The 22,016-nt window shown below is 35.7% G+C and overlaps 1 protein-coding gene across 37 annotated transcripts in view; it reads right to left on the bottom strand.

The window, feature by feature from the left end:
• The window catches only part of Ppfia2 (PTPRF interacting protein alpha 2), a 446,664-nt gene that overhangs the window by 247,183 nt on the left and 177,465 nt on the right, over nucleotides 1–22,016 (bottom strand). Inside the window, exon 1 of one of the 37 annotated variants that reach the window (XM_031348850.1) lies at nucleotides 539–659. The exons of the other annotated variants lie outside the window; for them this stretch is intronic. The gene's annotated coding sequence lies outside the window, so the exon portion shown is untranslated. Of the gene's footprint in view, nucleotides 1–538; nucleotides 660–22,016 lie in introns of those variants that run through there. 37 annotated transcript variants of the gene reach the window in all.

The raw sequence follows: 22,016 nt of genomic DNA, 5'->3' as shown, positions 1-22,016 counted from the left end.
AAATATGTTTTTAAATGTTAACAAATTCAGATAAATTGAAATCATCTAACTTTTCTCATCATAATGCATTAAAAGTTTTTTTAAAAAAATAAAAATAAATAAAAAAAATGATATTCTCAGACTATTGTAAGTTTCCAGAGCAGTACGAATTCTCCAAGCAAATTCCCAAATTTATAGGACTATAAATTTATAGGACTATAGCCCCTTTTCTGAGCACCCTCATAGAAGCAGGGTAAGGGCAGATGGGATAGGGGGTTTGCAGAGGGGAAACCAGGAAAGGGGATAACATCTAAAATGTAAATAAATAAAATTAAAAAAAAGAAAAAATTTATCTCCATTGTACAGTCATTATGGAAATCAATGCAGAGCAATACAATATTCAACTCATTTTCGTTAGAATTCCCATACACTTTCTTTTCCCTTTACCATGGTATAGAAGGAACTTCTTCCTATGGGGTTGCCAACCCCTTCAGCACCTGAAAGGAACTTTAACCTGATCAGTATTAAGCAGCCATATAATTTTAAGAGTATATGCTACCTTATGTTGTGGAGCACTGCTGCCGAGCCTTAAAGATGGTGCCTGCCATTCTTCTGCTAAGGAGTAAACAAGTCCTTATTTGGCAAGAGGGTTGCACCTGCCAGTGATCTGATCTTTCGTCATGTAGCCAGTGATAGCGCAAGACGTGGTATGGGCCCATGGGCAGTCCTACGAAGGGTATTTAAGCAGCACTCACAGACCATTCGGGGCACACCCTTGATTCTCATGTAACTAACAGGTCCTGAGTAAACTGTTGCTGGAAGGAACTGGTGTGCTAGTCTTTCTTCCCTGCTGGTCAGGGTGATCGGCACGGCACTTTATGTGAAACTTTCACCATAGAGTTATCAGTTGATTAGGAAAGCATCACTCCTTATCACTCAATGCTAGTTTAAAATTTATGATCAGGTAAATTTCTTCCTGGGAATTATGTTAATTCATGAAAACTATACTAAGTTAAGGCCATTACTCAGTGTTAAATGTTTTCAGATGATAGCTAGCTCTTCTCAAATTACATCATAGTTGTTTCACTAAATGTGTAAGTTATTTAAATGTGTTAATGGCCTTGAAAGAATAAATGCTTATGCTAAAATGTTCTTACAAATTCTCTGGCCATAAATTATTCCTCTAATATCCACTCAGACTTCCAGAACACATTTTAGTGAACAGCGTGGCCTGATTTATATGAACTTCCCTATAAGCAATTTAAATGCACTAAGCCTTGTTGAGATTTGCCATGAGTATTGTACTTCTCAAGAGTCAAATGAATTATTAGCAAAATGCATGAACAAGACCTTGAAGAGGTGGATTTATGTTGTGTATTTGGTTCTGGGCCATTTTAAAATTATATTACAGTTTCTTTTAGCTTTCATGTATTTGTTCCATATATTTATATGGTACTCAATATATTTCATTTTAGCAGACACTAAATATTTTAGTGATGTTCTTCAAAATGTGTTCAAATATTTCATATATGCCTTTAAAAATTCTACACCGCCAATGAAAATAAAATCTAATCTTTGTCATGTTCAGCCTTCATGTTATCTAACATGTATCTTTAAATATTTCTGACTCTTATCTCCAAGATCAGATATGTAAAAATATAGAATTGCACATCAATTAATCACAATGATTACACAGTTCATTCAGAAATTATCAGTTACATTAATTTACTCATAATTAAACTTTGTGAAAATATGAATTTGTAGAATTGTATGGTGTTATAACATCTTATTTGAGAACAAAATAAGTGGTATTTATTAGGTGAGTAAAATTGTTGTATAGATTTCTGAATTTCTATGATTATATATATACATATATATTTAAATATTTCAATTTTATAATACAAAGCATCTATATGCTATCAACAACCCAAGTAAATAAATAACAATTTACTCAATTTTTTAATATTTTTAAAATATAAAAATGAATGAAATTTATATTTATTTTACTTTAATACACATGTCTTTTTATTTTGATAAACCTTCTCACTGTGTAGCATTGTGATGGCTTGGAACTCCTTATGTAAACCAAACTATCTACCTGTCTCAATCTCAAGGGTATTGGGATTAAAGTAAAGCACCCAACATATGATTAGTTTCCTGTTATTATTTAAAAGTAAGTATGTATGTGTGTACAAAAGCTATACACTATGGAGGAAGAAAAGTCTTATTGAAGCTAGCTTATGTCCACTGATAAAAGTATCACATATTTGTAATTGAAGAATACTAAAACAAACTCTCTGGAGTAATCCCTGATCCCTGCCATAATACAAGCAAGAGTAAGATTTATGAAGCTTCTTTGTAATTATTTTGTTTTTTTTTAATGACTTCGATTTGTATCCATGTCCCTGTGAAATATAAGATTTTATAAGATTATCAAATATGATACTTTGGAACTTGAAGATTGCATTTCATTACTTGAAATCATATTTTGAATAGCATTTAAGTCATTTCTCAATACAGTATCATTTTTTTCTCAAGACAAAATTATGAACACGTAGACAACAAGGTTTATGACATTCTAAGCTTTCTGTACACTTTGCGTTTTGTAGAATTTGGCTGCTAAACCATCACTTAGAACACATGGAAGACTGAGAAGTTGTAAAGAAAATCCTTAGCTGTTCTCCCTTAGGTAAACACATTTTCATATAAGTTACAATTTTACATAAGATCACTGTAAACAATAGGAAAATAAGGCGAGCAAAGCACAAATAACTAAATGAGAATTGCAACTGGACTCCCCGGAAGAATTTTTTTTTTCATATTTGAGTGATTAATACAGAGAGGTTCCCTGTTATATTTTCAGATTGGCATTAGTGTATTGCTAGTGGGGTCATATCACTTCAGAGGACTGCATAGCACAGCAACCAGGATCGCAGAGGATGGGGGACCTTACCTGAAACATTTGCCTGGGAAACCTCCTAGGACATATCCAGGTTCTTGTAATTTCCTTGAATGTGAGTCTTATGCTACATCTGTGCAGTTCTGCAATGGAAAGTGTGGTACTACACCCCCCCACACACACACAAAATATGACTACATTCTACACTGTGCCCTGAGAGGCTTGGAGATATATCTACACTGCACTACATATTAGGAATCAGTATGTGACTTCCATTCTATATTGTACAATGCTGTTATGTCAACTCTAAAGGACCATGTTCTATCTGTAGAATGTTAGTTAATGTAGGGAGGGGGTTGGGGAGGTGTCTCAGGGGTTAAGAGGACTACCAGATCCAATTCCCAGCACCCACATGGTTTTCCTCTTCTGGTATATGGTAAATGCCCTTAAAACTAAGAAATATTTGAACATTTTTAAGATTACATATGTGGTACAATAGTGAAATGATTTGAAAAAAAGCAGAGAAAATTCCACCTTCATTCTTCAAGAATGAAGGTGGGGTGGTTCATTCTAGTAATGAAGGAATTAAGATTTGCCTCATGGAATTCTAAATGATGGCAACATAAGGGATGGCTGACAACAGTGTTTTAAAATAACTATGTTGAGGAGCCTGGCAGGTCTTCATTTATGTTGAGTATGAGTTTAGGGATAGCAGTGGCTATGTGTATGTGTGTCTGAAGACACAGGGTTTTATGGTAGGAATATTAAAAGATAAAAGAAAATGACCAAAGGTTGTAATTCTAGATCTATTATGCATGATGAATTCTTCAAAGGAGGAATATTTCATTTAATCCTATTGAGAGAAAAATAATTTTTATTCTAAAACTAAATTAACACTTTCTTGGTGCATAATGAAAATTACAACTTCAACCTAAGGTGCTCTCACAAGCATATAAAACTATAGGTTAGCTACTATGGAAAAGATAGTTTTCTTTGTGGATGGTCATTTTAGAGTTACATATAAGTTCCCTTGATACTACAACAAAACTTTGTTGAAAGTGTCAAAAGTAAAGTATGTTCATCTTGTGTCAGGATTCTATGAATCTTTAAATTGAAAAATTGGGATTTTTAATTAGATATTTTTATTATTTATTTATATTTGTACCCGATTTTTTTTTTTTAATTTGAAGATAACTCTTTAGTCATGTGCACATAAAGGATGAAGGGTAGTACCTATCTAGCTGGGTGGACTTGGTAGTCTTTTTGTCCCAGTATTGGCCTGGAACAGTTCTGAGAGTACATGCACCGTGGGGTAAGGTTGGGAAGTAGAGTGAGAAGACAGAAGAAACAAAGGCAAAGAAAACACAAGGGCTTGCAGTAGTCTCAGTCAGTGGACTCCAACACAGATTCACTCAGTGCAAGGTCCCAGTAGTCTTCAGCCCCATGCTTTTTGAAATGCTCACAAGCTATGTTCTCTGTAGGGCACTGTTTAAACTTCATCTCTCCAAAGCTCAGGGCTTTGGTTGTACTGTCCCACACTAGCACACATTTGCTAGTTTTCTTCACAGCTTTGTACCCGATTCTTAAAAAACACAAATTTCAGTATCTTTTGTCTTATTTTCCACCTCCCATGAAGTGGTGTTCATGTGTAAGTTCTCCAATAAATTAACATCTAGTCACAAAAAACTAATTTGTACTGAGCCAAAAGTTCAAATATATATTTCTAGGCTGAGCAAGTGTGATTAGACTTTGCACTAACACAGACTGTAGAGCAATGAAACACCCTGAAATTTCTTCTAAGTATGTATGTATGTATACCTAAACTTATTCCTTGAGAATTTCATACATGTATGGATCATATCTATGCTTCTATGCTTCTCCCTTCCTGCAGCTTCCCCCAGAATGTTTCACAGCTCTCTCTCTCTCTCTCTCTCTCTCTCTCTCTCTCTCTCTCTCTCTCTCTCTCTCTCTCTCCCTTCCTCCTTCCCTCCCTCCCTTCCCCCTCCTGTCCTCTCTCTCTCTCTTTCTCTCTCTCTCCCTCCCTCCCTCTCTCTCTCTCTTGTTTCATTTTTCTTCTCATCAACTATATCCAGATAGCCCTAACCATGTGCAATGGATATATGACTACCTAATCAGATGGGATACCTTTGAGAGGTCACAGTCCTGACTCACACTCTCCTAGAAGCCTGAAATTGCCAAATGCTTCCTGCTAAGGATCCTGCCTTGAAAGCTCTTCCCCAAGTCATGCTGGAGTTCTGATGAGCATGATCCTGGGCAGGTCTTGTAGTGGCAGCCACGATTGTAAGTTATAAATATACCTGTCCTGTTATGTCCAAAAGACATTATTTTTCAGAGGTTTCTCTCACTTCAAGGTCTTACAATCTTTTTATCAACTCTTTTTCCATGTTCCTTAAGCTTTGTGGGTAGGAGTTACTATAGATGTCCTATTTGGTGGTGAAAACTATGCGATCACTTGTTTTCTGTTGGACTATTTGTCCCACTGATGTCCACTACAAGAAAAAAACTGCTCTGATTAGGAAGTGAGTGATGTGCTAATGTACGAATAAGAGGGTAAGTACATAGAAGACATTTTGATGTTTGCCCATTTAGAAATTAGCTGATAAGTTCAGTCTATTGAAACTTCTGATCACAGAAGAAAAGATATCAACAAAACAGTTAACAGTTACCATTTAGGCAAAGGACTTCATATATGGATATGTGTGTCTGTGAATTATCTGTATCCCTGCTGCCTGCAAAGAGAAAACAGGTATCAGGCCCCCTATGACTGGGATTACAGGTTCTTGTAAGCAGGTATGTGGGTGCTAAGATTTTAACCTTGGTACTCTATAAGAATTGCAAGTGCTACTAACCATTGAACTATCTTTCCAGTTCCTATATACATATATTTTATTTTTTTAAATATTTATTTATTATTATGCATACGTACACTGTAGCTGTCTTCAGACGCGCCAAGACAGGGCATCAGATCTCATTACGAGTGGTGGTTGTGAGCCACCATGTGGTTACTAGGACTTGAACTCAGGACCTTCGGAAGAGCATCTTCCTTCTTACCCACTGAGCCATCTCACCAGCCCCATCTCTCCAGTTCCTATATACATATATTTTAAACAAATAATCCTTGTTTCAAAAAAATAAATATGAATCGCAGGCTACTTTAATACAATGATTTTCTTAATTCACTGTTTAAAGTTAGAACAAGTCTCCAAATTAGGCCTATATATAACTGCACATATTTCTACTGTGGCTTACAAAGAGGAAGAGACAGAAATCTTTTCCATGAGGTGACAAAACAAAATGCATGAACATACCGTGATGCCTCCTACTTCTCAAGTTCTCCCTTTGGAGATGTAACTAAGTTAATTTTACCAGTTGGAAATATAACTTTTAAATTTTGATGTAGAGATGAACTTACAAGACTCATTTAGGGACTTTCAGTATGATAGTGAGTATGAAAAAAATGTGTAAAGGTAACACAACTCACTTTTTCTTTTAAAGTTTACCATTGCTCCAGTGAAGCAAATATAATGAGGTTAATCTTGTGGAAACTTGATGCCCCAGGGAAGAGGAATGCTGGTGGGGGTGAAGTGGGGGTGGTTGGGCAGTGAGGGAGCATACTCTCAGAGAGGTGAGGGGATGAAGTAATGAGGGAGGGGGACCAGGAAGGGGGACAACTTTTGAAATGTAAATAAAAATAATTTAATAATAATATAAAAATAATAAGACAATGAAAAAATTGCAATCTAAACATAACAATGTAGGCATGCCAAGAAGAATAGCCTAAAGCATTCTTCAAAGGGGCTCAATTGACTACTGCCCTACTGTGAACTTTCCTTTCTTTTTAGTTAGATGTTTTCTTTATTTACATTTCAAATGTTGTCCCCTTTCCTTGTTTCCTCTCCAAAAATCCCTATCCCATCTCCCCTCCCCCTACTCCCCAACCCACCCACTCCAGCTTCCCTACACTGGGGCATAGAGCCTTCAGAGGACCAAGCATCTCTCCTCTCATTGATGTCCAACTAGGTTATCCTCTGCTACATATGCGACTGAAGCCATGGGTCCCTCCATGTGTACTCTTTTGTTGGTGGTTTAGGAGCTCTGGGGACTCCTATGTTGTTGTTGCTCCTATGTGGCTGCAAGCACCTTTAGCTCCTTGGGTCCTTTCTCTAGTTTCTCCACGGGAGACCCTATGCTCAGTCCATTGGTTGGCTGTGAGCATCCACCTCTGTATTTGTCAGGTACTGGCAAAGCCTCTCAGGAGACAGCTATATCAAGCTCCTGTCAGCAAGCACTTGTTGGCATCTGCAACAGTATATGGTTTGGTAACTTTATATGGGATTGATCCTCAGGTGGGGCAGTCTCTAAATGGCCTTTCCTTCAGTCTCTGCTCCACACTTTGTCTCTGTAACTCCTTCTATGGGTATTTTGATTCCCCTTCTAAGGAGTGAAGTATCCATACTTTGGTCTTCCTTCTTGAACTTCATGTGGTCTGTGAATTGTATCTTGGGTATTTTGAGCTTCTGGGCTTATCAGTAAGTGCATACCATATGTGTTCTTTTGTGATTGGATTACCTCACTCAGGATGATATTTTCTAGTTCCATCTATTTGCATAAGAATTTCATGAATTCATTGTTTTTAATAGCTGAGTAGTACTCCATTGTGTAAATGCTGTATTTACACAATGTATTGATTCCTCTGCTTAGAGACATCTGGGTTCTTTCCAGCTTCTGGATATTTTAAATAAGGCTGCCATGAACATAATGGAGCATGTGCCCTTATTACATGTTGGAACATCTTCTGCATATATGCCCAGGAGTGGTATATCATTCCTACATTCAATAGAGGGCTAATATCCAATACATACAAAGAACTCGAGTTAGACTACAGAGAAACAAATAACCCTATTAAAAATGGGGTACAGAGTTAAGCAAAGTATTCTCAACTGAGGAATACCAAATGGCTAGGAAGCACCTAAAAGAATGTTCAACATCCTTAGTCATCAGGGAAATGCAAATCAAAACAACCCTGAGTTTCCACCTCACACCAGTCAGAATGGCTAAAATCAAAAACCCAGGTGACAGCAGATGCTGGCAAGGATGTGGAGAAAGAGGAACACTCCTTCTTTGGCACTAGGATTGCAAGCTGTTACAACCACTCTGGAAATCAGTTTGGTGGTTCCTCAGGAAATTGGACATAGTACTACCTGTGAACTTTCCTTTCTAGGAAGAAATGCTGACTGGGCCTTATTCATGAAATCACACTTTCTGACAAAGAGTTTCTCTGAAGCTGACTGTTTTCCTTCACAGTTACATTTTCTTATTATTTATTTAATAAACATGCAATTCTTCATTATCAGGATTTAGGACACTATATGTATTTTTTACTACATAACTTATTCCAACTGGTTAATAAATCAAGAAGTAATTCATGAGATAGTGTTACAAAGTAGTTTATTCCAGTGATGTTGGAAGAGACATAGCAAAACACAAGAATAAACAAGAAGCTTTGGTGTATAATAAAACTAAGTTTAAATAACATATTGCCTACATGGCAGCAAGTACTGTTGAAGAAATTTTTCCAGTATCAAGCTTCAGGAGTTGTTAAACTATGTTAAAGACAGGTTGATGGTACCCATCTATATTTCTAGAACTTGGGAGTTGGAGTCGGAATAATCAAAGCCATCCTGCTACATAGAAATTCATAGCTTAATTGGGCTACTTGAAATTTTTTCTTTAAAACTGAAATATAAACAAACAAATAAACAAAAAGGCACTTTATGTTTAAAGTGTCAATAGTCTCTGAACAAAATTTGAATGTTGTGAAGTGGCCAGTTTTGCAATAAGGATAGATAATCTTGAAGTCTTCTGAATAAGCTCAAGTATCCTTGTTTGAATACAGAAATAGTAGCGACACCTAAAGAAAGGCAATTCAATAAAAAAATACAAAATGCTACAAACTATAGACTAATACTTGATGTGATTTAGTATTGCATAAGATACCTGACAACTAGGAGATATAAATTGTGAATTTCCTAAGACTTCTCAAATTCAAAAAGGATCGTTAATTTGTCTCAAAATTGGTATATTATATTTGAAGCAATGTGTTATAGTTGGTCATGCATAGCACGATTTACTAATATATAATTAAAGAAATATTTTATTCTTTAAAAGTAATTCTTCATTATAACATGATGATGCCTACAGGAGTAAGTGGCTTAGAATGTATGTTAGATTGACTACCTCACAGGCCTTGGCCACCTTAGAAGGATAAACTTTGACCTTCACCAGAGAAGAATGAATTATATATTCCTGGGTGCTGATTAAGACAGCTTCAAAAAATCACTTTTGTAAAAATTACAATACAATGTTCTGATGAAATTGGTAACAGATGCAAACCACCGACTTCTATTTTCTATTTAAAAGCCAACCATTTGCAAAAGCTTCCCCACATTCTTCTGAGCAAACTTTGATCATGGAACATATTATGAAATATCCATCATTTGGCATATGGCAGTTAATATCAAGTCAAAAAGTTCTGTCTTTAGATATTTATATACTTTATAAAAAGCATCATAGTTAACTATTGAGCACTGAAGAAATAATAACTTTTATAGGTGGGATGTGAATTTCATCTAGTGAACTCACACTTTGAGTTGACTATGAGGAAGCTAAACATACATTAAAGAAAAGGACAATTTAAAATGATGATCGTGGATGTCTCACAGGCATCAGAGATAATAAAACTTGGTCTCAAAAATAAAGAATGTAGATTACCTAAATGTCATGATATTCACTCCTTTAATTTATACTATTCTGCTATTTTTAGTTCTTTATTCTTCTTTGTTCTTTATTGTTCTTTATTTATCTTTAGTTCTCTTATTTTTTTTACAGTGTTCCTGTATATCTTCCTTTTTCTCCCCTTAATACTCCTGCTTCTTTCTCTGTATTCCCTATTTGGTAATAATAATAATAATAATAATAATAATAATAATAATAATAATAAATACCTCACAAACTCCTAAATTTTGTGTTTATGTACAAGTACATTCTTCTCTAGTTTTGATCCTAAAATTCTCTTAAAAATTATAATTGGTTTACTAGACTATAGTGGAGGACATTGTTTGAACTCTTGAGTTGTAGGAGCTGAAAGGTTCGCAGCCCCTTAGCATGAACAGCAATATGAACTAACTAGTACCCTCAGAGCTCCCAGGGACTAAACTACCAACCAAAGAGTACACATGGTGGGAATCATGGCTCCAGCAGCATGAGTATAGCAGAGGATAGCCAAGTCGGTTATCAATGGGAGGAGAGGCCCTTACCCCTGTGAAGGTTCTATGCCCCAGTGTAGGGGAATGCCAGGGCCAGGATGTGGGAGAGGGTGGGGTGGTGAGCAGGGGAAGTGGGGAGGGAACAGGGGATTGTTTTAGTTTTTGTTTTTTTATTTTTTTCTTATTTTATTTTATTTTTCTTTTTTCTTTTGGAGGGGAACCTGGGAAAGGAGATATTGTAAATAAAGAAAACATCTAATAAAAATTAAAAAAAAGAAAAAAGAAAGAAAAAGAAAATGCATGAATTGAACTTCAAAGTCCAGATGCTCCCTTTGATGTTAAACAAATAGGTTTCACCTGCATCCATAAAAGACCTTTGCATGCATCTATCTGAGGTTTATAATGACACTTTGGAGGAAAGTTGAAGCCATGACCCCTACACAGGTAAGGACCAGTGTCAGGTCTCATGTACTACACTCTCTGAATAGTAAATAGGATAGATATATCTGACTACAGTGACCATCTAAAACGCCACAGAGAAGATGAGATCATTCCACCACAGCCTTTCATGCCTCAAGTATTCTCTAAGAAAAAGCTATGGAGAGAGTGATGAAAGCATGGAGTGACACTGAGGAACACTTTTAGTCATGTATAAGGCTCTCTTAGTTCTAGTTTGTACATTAAGATCAAACCTTAAAAACAACTGTACAATTCGTTGTATAGTAGTCTTGATTCATGCAGCTTATACTCAATAGCCTGTCGTGTTTATTTGTCTATCTGCGAGTCCCTTTTAGGAAAATATTCTAATAAAAAATTTTGACTAGGCTTTCCATTAAATTTAACAAATATTCCATTTTTTAACAGAGTTTGCTAGCGAAAGAGAATCCAGATATTATCAAAAATAAAAATCAGTTAATAAATTAATACTGCTAAGACTTCTAAAGCTTTACTATGCCTCAAGAAGATAAACCAATGCCATATTATGCAGCATTTTTGTTGCATATTTTTTGCTAAGCATTGTAAAAAATAACATAACTCAGATAACACCAAAAAACAATATAGCAACCAGTGAAATAACTGTAATGTTTAATTAATCAAAAAGTGGTAAGGAAAATTATAACACTTTAAATATAAGGGTCAATTATACGATGATCTATAATAAAATTGTGTGTGTGTGTGTGTGGTGTGTGTGTGCGCGCGCACATGTGTGTGTGTGTGTGTGTGTGTGTGTGTGTGTGTGTGTGCATGTGTGCTATTCTCTAGACCTGGTATTGCTACCTATCTCTGGCTAGCCCAGAACTCGTTACGTATATACACCTTGCCTTCAACTCAGAAAATATCTGCCAGCCTCTGTCTCCCAAGTACAGGAATTAAAAGTATGCTCCACTAGGCCTGGCTATAAGATTACATTTCAAATAAAAACTAATAACAACAACCAAATTCAAGTAACTCAGGCGATCTTTTGCTTTGTTGCTAAGTACTAATTTGTTTTTATTATCTAAGTAACTACATAAAATATCAAAGATTGCAAATTCTTAATTTTAATAATATTTTCTGCATTTATATATAATAGAACAGATTATAAATGTCCATTTTTGAGCAAATACATATTAAACCACTACTATGCATCACTGTCCAGGTTATGACATGCATCATTATTCATGCTATAGTTTAACTACAAAAAAAGTGATCTCTTGATTTTGAACAAATGCAATGCATTTTTCATTAAGTTATTGGCCATGTGTCAAAAACCAATGTTTCTGTTCAAGTACAAAAGCACTAAATTACTGTACATAGATAATCTTATTTGAATAAAAACAAAGATTAATCACTTTCAAATATTTTTTGTGAACAACAAAAATCTACTCTTTCATTTTGTGAAATAGTAAAACCCATAATCCTTGAATATATTTTGGATGTTTTGATAATCTAATTAGCAGCATAAGTAGATAATTAACTTTCAGTAAAGTGATCATTCCCATGTTCTCATGCAATGTGTTTGATGAGAGAAAACTTACACGACTACACAAGTAAAGCTGAAGGCCCTTTGAGAGCATCGGCTATAACATTATTTCACAATGATTAAATTATTGCTCAGAAAGTTACTTGCTGCCTTATCATGTCATTTCCATGCTTCAGTACAGTAATCTTTCAACTGTGCAATCCCTTTCTGGAAGTTTTTACAATTGTCTAGAGTAAAGTATTTTAATAAGGTGAGTGCTTGCCTGCTTCTATAAACATGGTCAAAAATCATGACTAGGGAAGACATGGGCCCTAGGTGAGAATCCACTAATGTTTTGCTAAGTCAATATGTGGTTAAATTGTCCTGTGATACTTATGGTTATTTTTATGAATTTCTGCTTGTCTCAACACTGTTCAGAGAAGCTTCTTACTGTAGAGGGTACTGTTCAAGATGCTGAGTATAGGCAACTGGCAGTGTTCTAAAGATGAGACATCTTTATGGACCACCTTTCTCACAGACTCAGAGAACATTATGGGAGAGGCACAGAAAGAATGTAGGAGTCTGAGGATGAGAAGAGGTGCCGTGAAAAGCTAGCCTCTGTACAGGGAGGGGGTGGTTGCTATACACATGAACTCACAGCATCTGTAATGATCAGTACATAACCTTCACATGTTCAATAGACTTAAAACTTCCTGCATGAAACCTGTGAGAACAATGTCATATTACAAGCTGGGGAATTAATGGGAGTGGATGGCTGCTGAGGAAGATAGATTTACTTTTCTTTAGAGGGGTAACGATTCGTAGGTCTCCTATGCCCCAGTGGATGACTCCATACATGGAAATTTGACGAGCATTATGAACTTAATGGGTTGTTCACTAAGTTTTGAGATGTTTTGAGACAATGTGAAATATCCTTGGGGGAGGGAGTTGGGAATATATGTTATCAAGATATATTGACTACATGTATGAATTTCTTAAAATGGTGAATGTCAGCTGAACACAGATGACAACAATAGACATGCCAAAGTGGATGAGAGAAAGGCCACAAGACCTCAACCATACACAAGAAATTATAGACGACTGAGGAAAGTGAGGCATGGGAAAAATGGTCTTCCCCGGGGAAGAACACAATAATTTTTTGTCCAGTGTTAATGGTCAGACTTGAGAAAACATAAAAGTAACATTATAAACACTAAGTTATATTTATGAATATATATGAATATATATGCATGAAATAACAATTAATGAGAGGGAATTCACAGGTGAATAGGAAGAGGCATTGGGAGGGTTCAGAGGTTGGAAATCAAAGGGAGAAACATGATTATATTATTTTGATCTCAAAATCCTATTAAAAAATGGAATATCAGCTTACGAAAAGACTAAAACAAGACAGCCTAAAAGTTACACAATAGATTCTTTACAATGAGTCACAGACATTTTACTTATAAAATCAGCTGGAGTTCTTATAACTCATATACCAACTTGATCATCTTGTCCATATGTATTTCATTATTTGATAACACAGCTTTTTTCTCTCATTTTACATTTATGATAACTGAATGGTGAAGAGATTTTTTAAAAATTAGTATAAAACTTGGCCTCTTAACACAGACAAAATATCTGGTGATGCCCTAATTGTTCCCTGGTACCCCTTCTGGCCAACATTCTAGCCCATTTCTGTTCCTTTGTGACTCCTCACAAATTGAAAGACCATTCTCTACGAGGGACCACAGCTGATACAGTGGCTGAGACTCAGATCACTCACATAAAATCCTGGCTTCATCAGAGAAGCTTCTTGTACCTGATATTAACACAGAGACCTAAAACTCAACAGTGTACAAAGAGATTCTGGAGCACTCATCCCAAATGAAAGTCTTTATCAAACCCCTTCCCTCAAGGCTCAGGAGTCTATACAGAAGAGGTGATAGAAAGAATGTAAGAACCAGAGATGGTGGAGGACCTCCAAATGTCATCTTCCCAGCATGGAAGAACTGATATACACATCAACATACAAATGCTCTGGACAGCACACACAAAACCTGCAGAGGTTCAAACCCGACAAAATTCCATCAAAAAGAAGAGAAATGTACACAAAGCATCACAATAACTATGAAGCTTTTTGCAGTTGATAGCTGCTGGAAACATGAAAATCAGTTTTCTCCAATGGAGTGCCACTGGGTATATCAATTACAATCCAGGGAAGGTTTTATCCCAAGAGTACTTGATCAACACAAAATGGACTCTATGTTATCTGTGTGAATGAGTGTGTGTGTGTGTGTGTGTGTGTGTGTGTGTGTGTAGGCAGTAATTTTGTTTTGTTTCAGTATTTTTTATCAAATTATTGGATGTTTTGTTTGCTTATTTTATTTTTTGCTTTTTGTTTGGAGGATAATTTTTATTTTAGGTAGGTGAGGAGATAGGAGGTATACATTAAAGTAGATGGGGAATATGATAAAAATATGATCAAATATATTGTACAAAAATTAAAAGAAATTAATTTTAATATAAAATTTGCAAAGTAATAAATAGAGCTATTTAATTTAGAAAATTTTGTGAGCATTTGTGTTTATTGAGTATGATTTAAACTATATTGCCCTTTGATCAGTTACTTCTGCTTACTGGGCTAATGTATAGTATATTCATATGAAAAAAATCATCCTATATTTGACAATAAGAAATGGTGATGGGTAGGCAGGCATAGATTAAAGAAGAAAGGAGAAAAGGTTGAATATTTTATTTTGAAATACTTCAGACCCACACTGAGTCATTTTCCCCACTTGGAGAAAGACGTAATCTACACATCTTATTCTCTGATGCATTAAAATAGTTTTGTTTTATTTAATTTTTAAATTGTGTTGAAAATATATGTGTATTGCATTTACATCATTTCCAACACATGCTCTCCCTGTTGTAGGAAGCTATCTCCTGCCTGACACTGAGGTATTAATTTAATAACTTATCCTTTGGCAGCAGCATCACTTACCTGTGCAGGCTCCCTCTGTTTTAATCCATTCTTCTGAAAGACAATCCTTCAATTAGCTTACACACTACCAAGTTTCTTAAGTCTTCTTTATATAACTTTAGTTTTGTTTAACCACTTCCATCCTACTGTAAATTTCCCCATGTAACCCTCTACCTCCCCCTCCCTGTTCTGTTCCGTTTTGTTTGTATCTCAAGTGTTTCACCATCCCCTTTGATGTTCTACTTTGGTTGGAAGATCATCCACTACGATGTAACTTTATCATGATACATGACTTTAACCCTTTCCTCCTCTCCCCTTTGTGTACGCCCATTGCTTCACTACCAACTTCAACCTGTCTGTCCACAGAACTCCCCATTCCTATTTTCATTCCTGTTATAATCTACGGAATGCTTTTCCACACCAAATGTCCTGTCACAAGTTTCCTTTGTTCTATTCATTTGACAAAGCTTTTATCTTTAACTAAAGTCTTAGGTAAACATTTACATATTGCTTGTAATAAAGCAACTTTGATAGAATTACAAAAGCATCTGCACATCTCCAAGTTAGTATGGTCCCATCATGGAAGTTCAGAAGTCACTTTACCTGCTTATATTTACATAAAAACTTTACATTCTAAAAATCTAGACTCACGAGTTATTTTCCTTCATACTAAGTTTAAATTGTCCCCTCATAGACCAAGTTTGCCTTCAGCATATCTTCTGTTCAACACAGAGAAATAGTAACTGATATCTTCATACAAAAACATTACCAACTCTGTTAGGATTACACAGACTACAGCAGAAACCAACAAGTGCAGAGCCTACTTAAAGTGCATCAGTCAGCGTGAATAAAGCCAGGATTTTATGTGAGTGAAAACTTATTGTTTCAACATCCTGAACTACACTTTGAATACTTAAGTAGAAACCAGTGATGGGTAATAAAAAGTCTACAAAATTATGAATATACAAAGGCAGAATATTAAAATAAAATATTTATAAATACTTTCAGCTTTCTCCCTACTGTTCTGTTTTAGGTTGCTTTCAGCAACACGTTCACAAAAAATTCACTTGACAACATCACTAATTGGTTCATAGAATTGGAACCAGATTGCTCAAATTGAAATACCAGATGCCAGATAATGGTTTTATAACCTTAAGCAAGTCACTCATCTGAAAATGAGATAATTATACCAGTTACCAAAGTGAATTGTTATATAAAGTTCAACTAATTAATAGTTGTGGGTTAACTGCTCAGAAATAAAAAAACACAATGCTTGTTTATATATGTACATTTATAAAATAAATTAAATTCATTACTTATTTCATAATCTTTCAAAATTTATAATCATTGAATAATTACTCATTCACTTATTCAAAAATATTTACAAAATGCTACACATATTGTTTTTCAAAATTTTCTGGGCACAGAACATTTTGTTAAAAGTGTCAAAGAGTAGTATTTATTAACTTACAAGTGGTATAAATTGAACAGAAGAGAAATACAGTGTGTCACATGAAATGTACCCTCTTAAATATTTTACCTTTTCAGCTTATTTAATTTATTTTCTTTTTCTTTTACCCTACAGATCATTTGCATATATATAACGGCTTCTGTTTTTGTATATTTAAAAATTTCTAAGTGTGTGAATGAGTAGTTCTCTGTATCTATTCTAGTGCCTCTTCCTAGGATCTTGTCCTCTTGTTTTTTATTTTGACCTATTCCAATGTGCTTTTAAAAATAATTTTATAATATATTTTATTAATATCCATTAGGTCCCTGTTTTATTTTCCAACGAGAGACAAAACTCTGGTGGTTGTGGACAGGAGAGAGGATCGGGAGGAACCAGGAGGGCAAATCATAATCAAGGTATCTTGTATAAAAACAATATTTTCAATAAAAATGCATATTTCTAAATATGACATTATGTAATATGTTCCCTGAATGAACAGAGCAAATCCAGTACTATTTTATGCAATTTTGACATCCAGGGATGCTAAAGAGAAGAACAGTTCCAAGGAGTTCCTTAGAGCATTGCCAGAGGTGTATGGCTGCCTAATTGTCTTTGATCAAGCATTCATATTCACATTAGCCTTTCTCTATTGGGGCACATCAAGTGATATTTTGCACAGGAATTTATATCTGCTGCCACTTCCTTCTGGTGTATTGTTTCCCCAATGCCCCATTCTCAATCCGCCAACTTTATTGCTTTAAAGAGCACGCCTCCGTGCTCCAGCTATTTAATCCTCCATCATTTACCACCATATCACTTGTTTGCAAATGGCATGCTAAATGATTTTCTTACTTCCTGTGTTTTGTTTATTCACCACATCATATAAACTCCAATATACTATAAGTCAAAATATAGCTACTTTCTGTAGGCATGTGTATCATGAGCTATTTCCTTTCTTTCAGGACAACTAAATCTGTCCTCAATTTGGCACCATATACAATGAGCATAGAAATGTATCTGGTGTCCTCCTGCACCAGTGAGCACATTGAGGCCCAGATCCTAGTTCCTAAATACCTTGTACATCAAATAGAACAAGAATCCTCTGATGAAAAAGCTGATTTGCAGATGAGAAAAAAAAAATTATTCTGCATATGCAGTTTTGTTTGATTTTATTTGGCATAATGAATAACCACTTTAAGAGTAGCAGAGACACACTATGTTACAGTCCAAATATCACTGAAGAATGATACCTCAGACTCAAATAGTGTGCATGCTGAGGTCTCCCCATTTGAGAATGGAGACCTCTCGTGGAGTCTCAGGCTCAAATTTTTGTCAGTTAGTGGAATTCCAGGAAGGGATATGTACCCTTTTAACTTGATTTGTTAGCTCTATCTCAAGGGTTCTGACTGATTCCACAGTGGGTTAGGCTTGGAGTCTTCCCAGGTGGTTGGCTACTCATTTCCAACTACCTATTCTTACTTGAGGCCAGATGACAGGGTGTCCACAGATTGACTGCCCACTGCTCTGGTTGGCTGACCACAGATTCCTCAATTCAGGTTCTCATTTATGGGAAACAGAAACTTAGGCCTAGTCTCCCAAACTGACAATTTGCAGCCTGTCACAGCATCAGGCTGGCTCTGGTGACCTCAGACTTCTCAGCTACTTGACACAAAAGCTTCTTGATGGTCTCACATGGACAAAAATTGTGATGACTTCAACATTTAAAAATGATATCACATGTTTTCTTTCATTTCTGGCTCCTAGCTTTTTTATACCTTCATAAAATCATGTGTGTATGTATAATAGGAAAATAAAGGTAAATTTTTCTATGGAAATGAAAGAAAATGATGAGTGGAGAAGACAGATGAAAAATGTCCTTGGTGAATTCAGTACCACATGCAAAATAATAATAATGATAATGATAATAATAATAATAATAATAATAATAATAACTATAACTTGTTTTTATGTAATAAAGAGTTAAAAGTATGATTGTTCAGAGCCAACACTTAGTGGCCTAAAGAGGGACTTAATGGCCACCTTAGAAGTTTCTGTCATATTGCTTCTTAATTTCTTACTCAGTACCTCTTATTTTACATGAACTTGAGATTTCTACTAGTGCAAGAAAGTTCTTCTTTACTGTCCATCAAAAGTTAGTCAAACACTTTGTGAACATATTGCACTGCAATGGTCTGTGGAAAATGGGCACACTCAAGTATCCTCAGTGTAGGTTAGAGTCATGGTGCTCTGCTAGAAGAGGACACTGAGGCATGTACACTTTGATAGGATATAATTAGAAGAATAAAATAAACTCTCAGAACAGAGGTCTAGAATAAAGTTTAAAGTCTTTTAATAACAACTGGTTCATTAGTGATCCTGAAATGATGTTGGTTTTCACATAAGTGATGTGGTTATAATTATTAAAGCAAGTATTTTACTCTGATAACTTTATGCAGAAGGGTAATGATGTAAATTTGAAAATGCTGAGAAACAGTAGAGATAATATAAAGAAATATCACAAAATATTAGCAGGTGTTGAGTCAGTCTTTCAAAATCACCCTGATTAATAAATAACATATGGTACAAAATAGACGAAAAACAAAAGGTTTTAGTTTGAGTAATAAGTCGGCATTACAAAGTGGCGAAATCCATGTTTCCCTTCAGAAGACTATCTTGAAAAGAAAGACAGTACAGTGATAAAGCAAGCCTTGAACTATAAGAGGAGGACCTGTGAAGATTTCAGCAGCAGACTCTGAGCACTTGCCAAGCCAATTTTCAATTCTCTTCACTTCAGAGCGTATATCCCTTGCATGGTGACCAGGGCCCTGACAGAATGAGTAATTAAGAACTATGTATCCCCAAGGCAGACTGAATCAGGGGTAGGAACTGCCTGCACTCTACTGCAATTTTCAAGTTGCTGAAAGCACCTGTGTTCTTGCTTGGTCGCCCACAGCTGCCTCATCTTCATCTTTTCTTCCTTCATGAAACTGTCAGTTCATTCAATAAGCCTCTCCTATGTTATCCCCAGGCTTCCCTTGAAACTTCATTTTGAAGGCCTCAGATTTAAACATAGAAAAGCAGATGTGTTTTATTAAAGATTCAAGGCTATATAAATTAGTGATCTGAATATTTTCTCTCAACCATGTGGTCTCTTGGATTTTGGCAAACATGCTTTCAACACACAGAGACATGTGTGGTGTAGTGGTGATGGTGGTGTCCGTGTGTGTTTGTGTGTGTATGTGTGTGTGTGTATGTGTGTGTGTGTGTGTGTGTGTGTGTGTGTAAATAGACAAATCAGGAACCTCTGGGTATAAATGGGAATTGCTATGCTACAGAAATCTGTCAATTGTCACTTGATTTTAAAAGATTCATTTAGTTTAGCAACAGTTCATTTCATTAAAGACACTTCTAGAAAGTATATTTTCTGTTTTAACATGCACTCTTCCAAAAGTCTCTGAAGTAAACTTGTATTTGCTCTTTGTAAATCTCAACTAGAATCTCTTCTTTCTTGCAAATATGATACAGAATCAGAACAGAGATTGATATCCATCCACACATATACTCATTTTCAAAATACAACATCCTGATCTTTAGTGATGATATACACTGTATCAACTGTCAAGAAACTTAACATCTGAAGGCAGAAAGAAAACTCTGCTAGGAATTGATAACAAGTGCAAGTGCAATATTATAATTTGACCGTACAGAAGTAGGTAATGGGGGACTATACCTGACAGAACATACCACTAAATGTTTACCAGAGAAAATGTTGTGTCACATAAAGTCTGAGAATTGAGTGGGACTTAGGGAAAGAGGATAAAGTGTCCTGAAATGGCAGTATTCAGGGTAAAAACCCAGAATAGAAGTAATGGAAACCCAGGAAGAGTGTAAGAGAATAAACGGGACAGTCGAAGTTGAGAGTTCCTTACTCAATGATCTGGAATGGAAACTGGGTGTATATCCAAACAGAGGTGGGATTGAACTGAAGGGTGCACATATTAGACGTGACACGATGTTGTGATCAGACCTAATCCATTAACTTAGAGACCAGCACCCGGAAGCAGCAGAATAATCAAGGAAAGCCTGAAGTTGAAGAAAGTAGAAAATGGGAGCTCCATCGTGGCCAATGAATTTAATAATTCTACAAAAAGTTTAAGATCTTACAAAGGTCCTTTAACTCTGCCAGATAGTTCAATTCTAATAAATTAGTAATAATAATAATAACAATAATAATAATAATAATAATAATCAGACAATGGAAAAATGCAATGGTAAATCAAGTAAGAATTTCTAAGCAGTAAAATGCTTTATGGTTGGATGCTGGAGTTGATTGCATGATTCTACATGTAAGTCAAAATTCATAAGACTTACTCTAAAAAAAAAAAAAAAACTCCGGTATGTTATTAGAAATACAGCCAAGTCCAGACATTATTGTGGATGCCAAGAAGCCTGATACAGATGTCTCCTGAGAGGCTCTGCCAGAGCCTTACCAATACAGATGCAGATGCTTGCAGCCAACCATTGGACTGAGCATGGGGCACCAATGGAGGAGTTAGGGGAAGGATTGAAGGAGCTGAAGAGGTTTACAACCCCATAGGAAGAACAACAATATCAGCCAACCAGACCCCCCTGAGCTTCCAAGGAAGCTCCAACCAAAGAGTACACATGGAGGGACCCATGGCTCCAGCTGCATATGTAGAAGAGGATTGCCTTATCTGCCATCAATGGGAAGGGAGACCCTTGGTCTTGTGAAGGCTTAGCATGTCGCAATTTAGGGGAACACTAGGGCATGAGGAGGGAGGGGGTGGGTGTGTGGGGGAACACCCTCATAGAGGCAGCAGGGAGAGGGTTAGGATAGGGAAGTTTTTGGAGGGGAAACCAGGAAGGGGGATAACAGTTGAAATGTAAATAGAATAACTAATAAAAATGAAAAAAAGACAAACAAAAAGATAATTTAAAATGATAATAAATCAAATTCTTATGTGAAATAAATATTTTTAATTCCCCCAAAAGAAATCTAATTTTAGGTACATGGAAAATGACAATGGTTACTTAATGAACTTCTTTCCCTAGAAAAGTTTATTTCCCATCAAATCACATTGCTGAATCATGAGTATGTCAAATGTTTAAGGGGAAATCAATGCAAATTTATAGTCTAGATTTATTAGTAATTGTATAAAACACAAAGGAAACAAATGTAGCCTGACTTGTATAATAAAATGACAATGTATTCATTTAATGAGTTCATTAATTCAGTAATATACCCCAAATATAAAATACGAATATATTTAGATACTCAGATTGCACCATGGAATTCTGGGAAAAAAACTCATTCTTGCTTGCTGCTAGGTACCAAGGAATAAGACAAGACAATGGCCATAGGTTTTTCTAAAAATTCTCACGGGCCTCACTCTTGCTTTTCCCCCAACTCATGTCATTTATAGTGCTGAAAAAATAGACAGATCCTGGGTATTAAC

The sequence above is a fragment of the Mastomys coucha genome, unplaced genomic scaffold (assembly GCF_008632895.1).
Source record: "Mastomys coucha isolate ucsf_1 unplaced genomic scaffold, UCSF_Mcou_1 pScaffold4, whole genome shotgun sequence".
NCBI lineage: Eukaryota > Metazoa > Chordata > Mammalia > Rodentia > Muridae > Mastomys > Mastomys coucha.
Note: the sequence above shows the minus strand (reverse complement) of the source record. Positions and strands in the feature narration are given on the sequence as shown.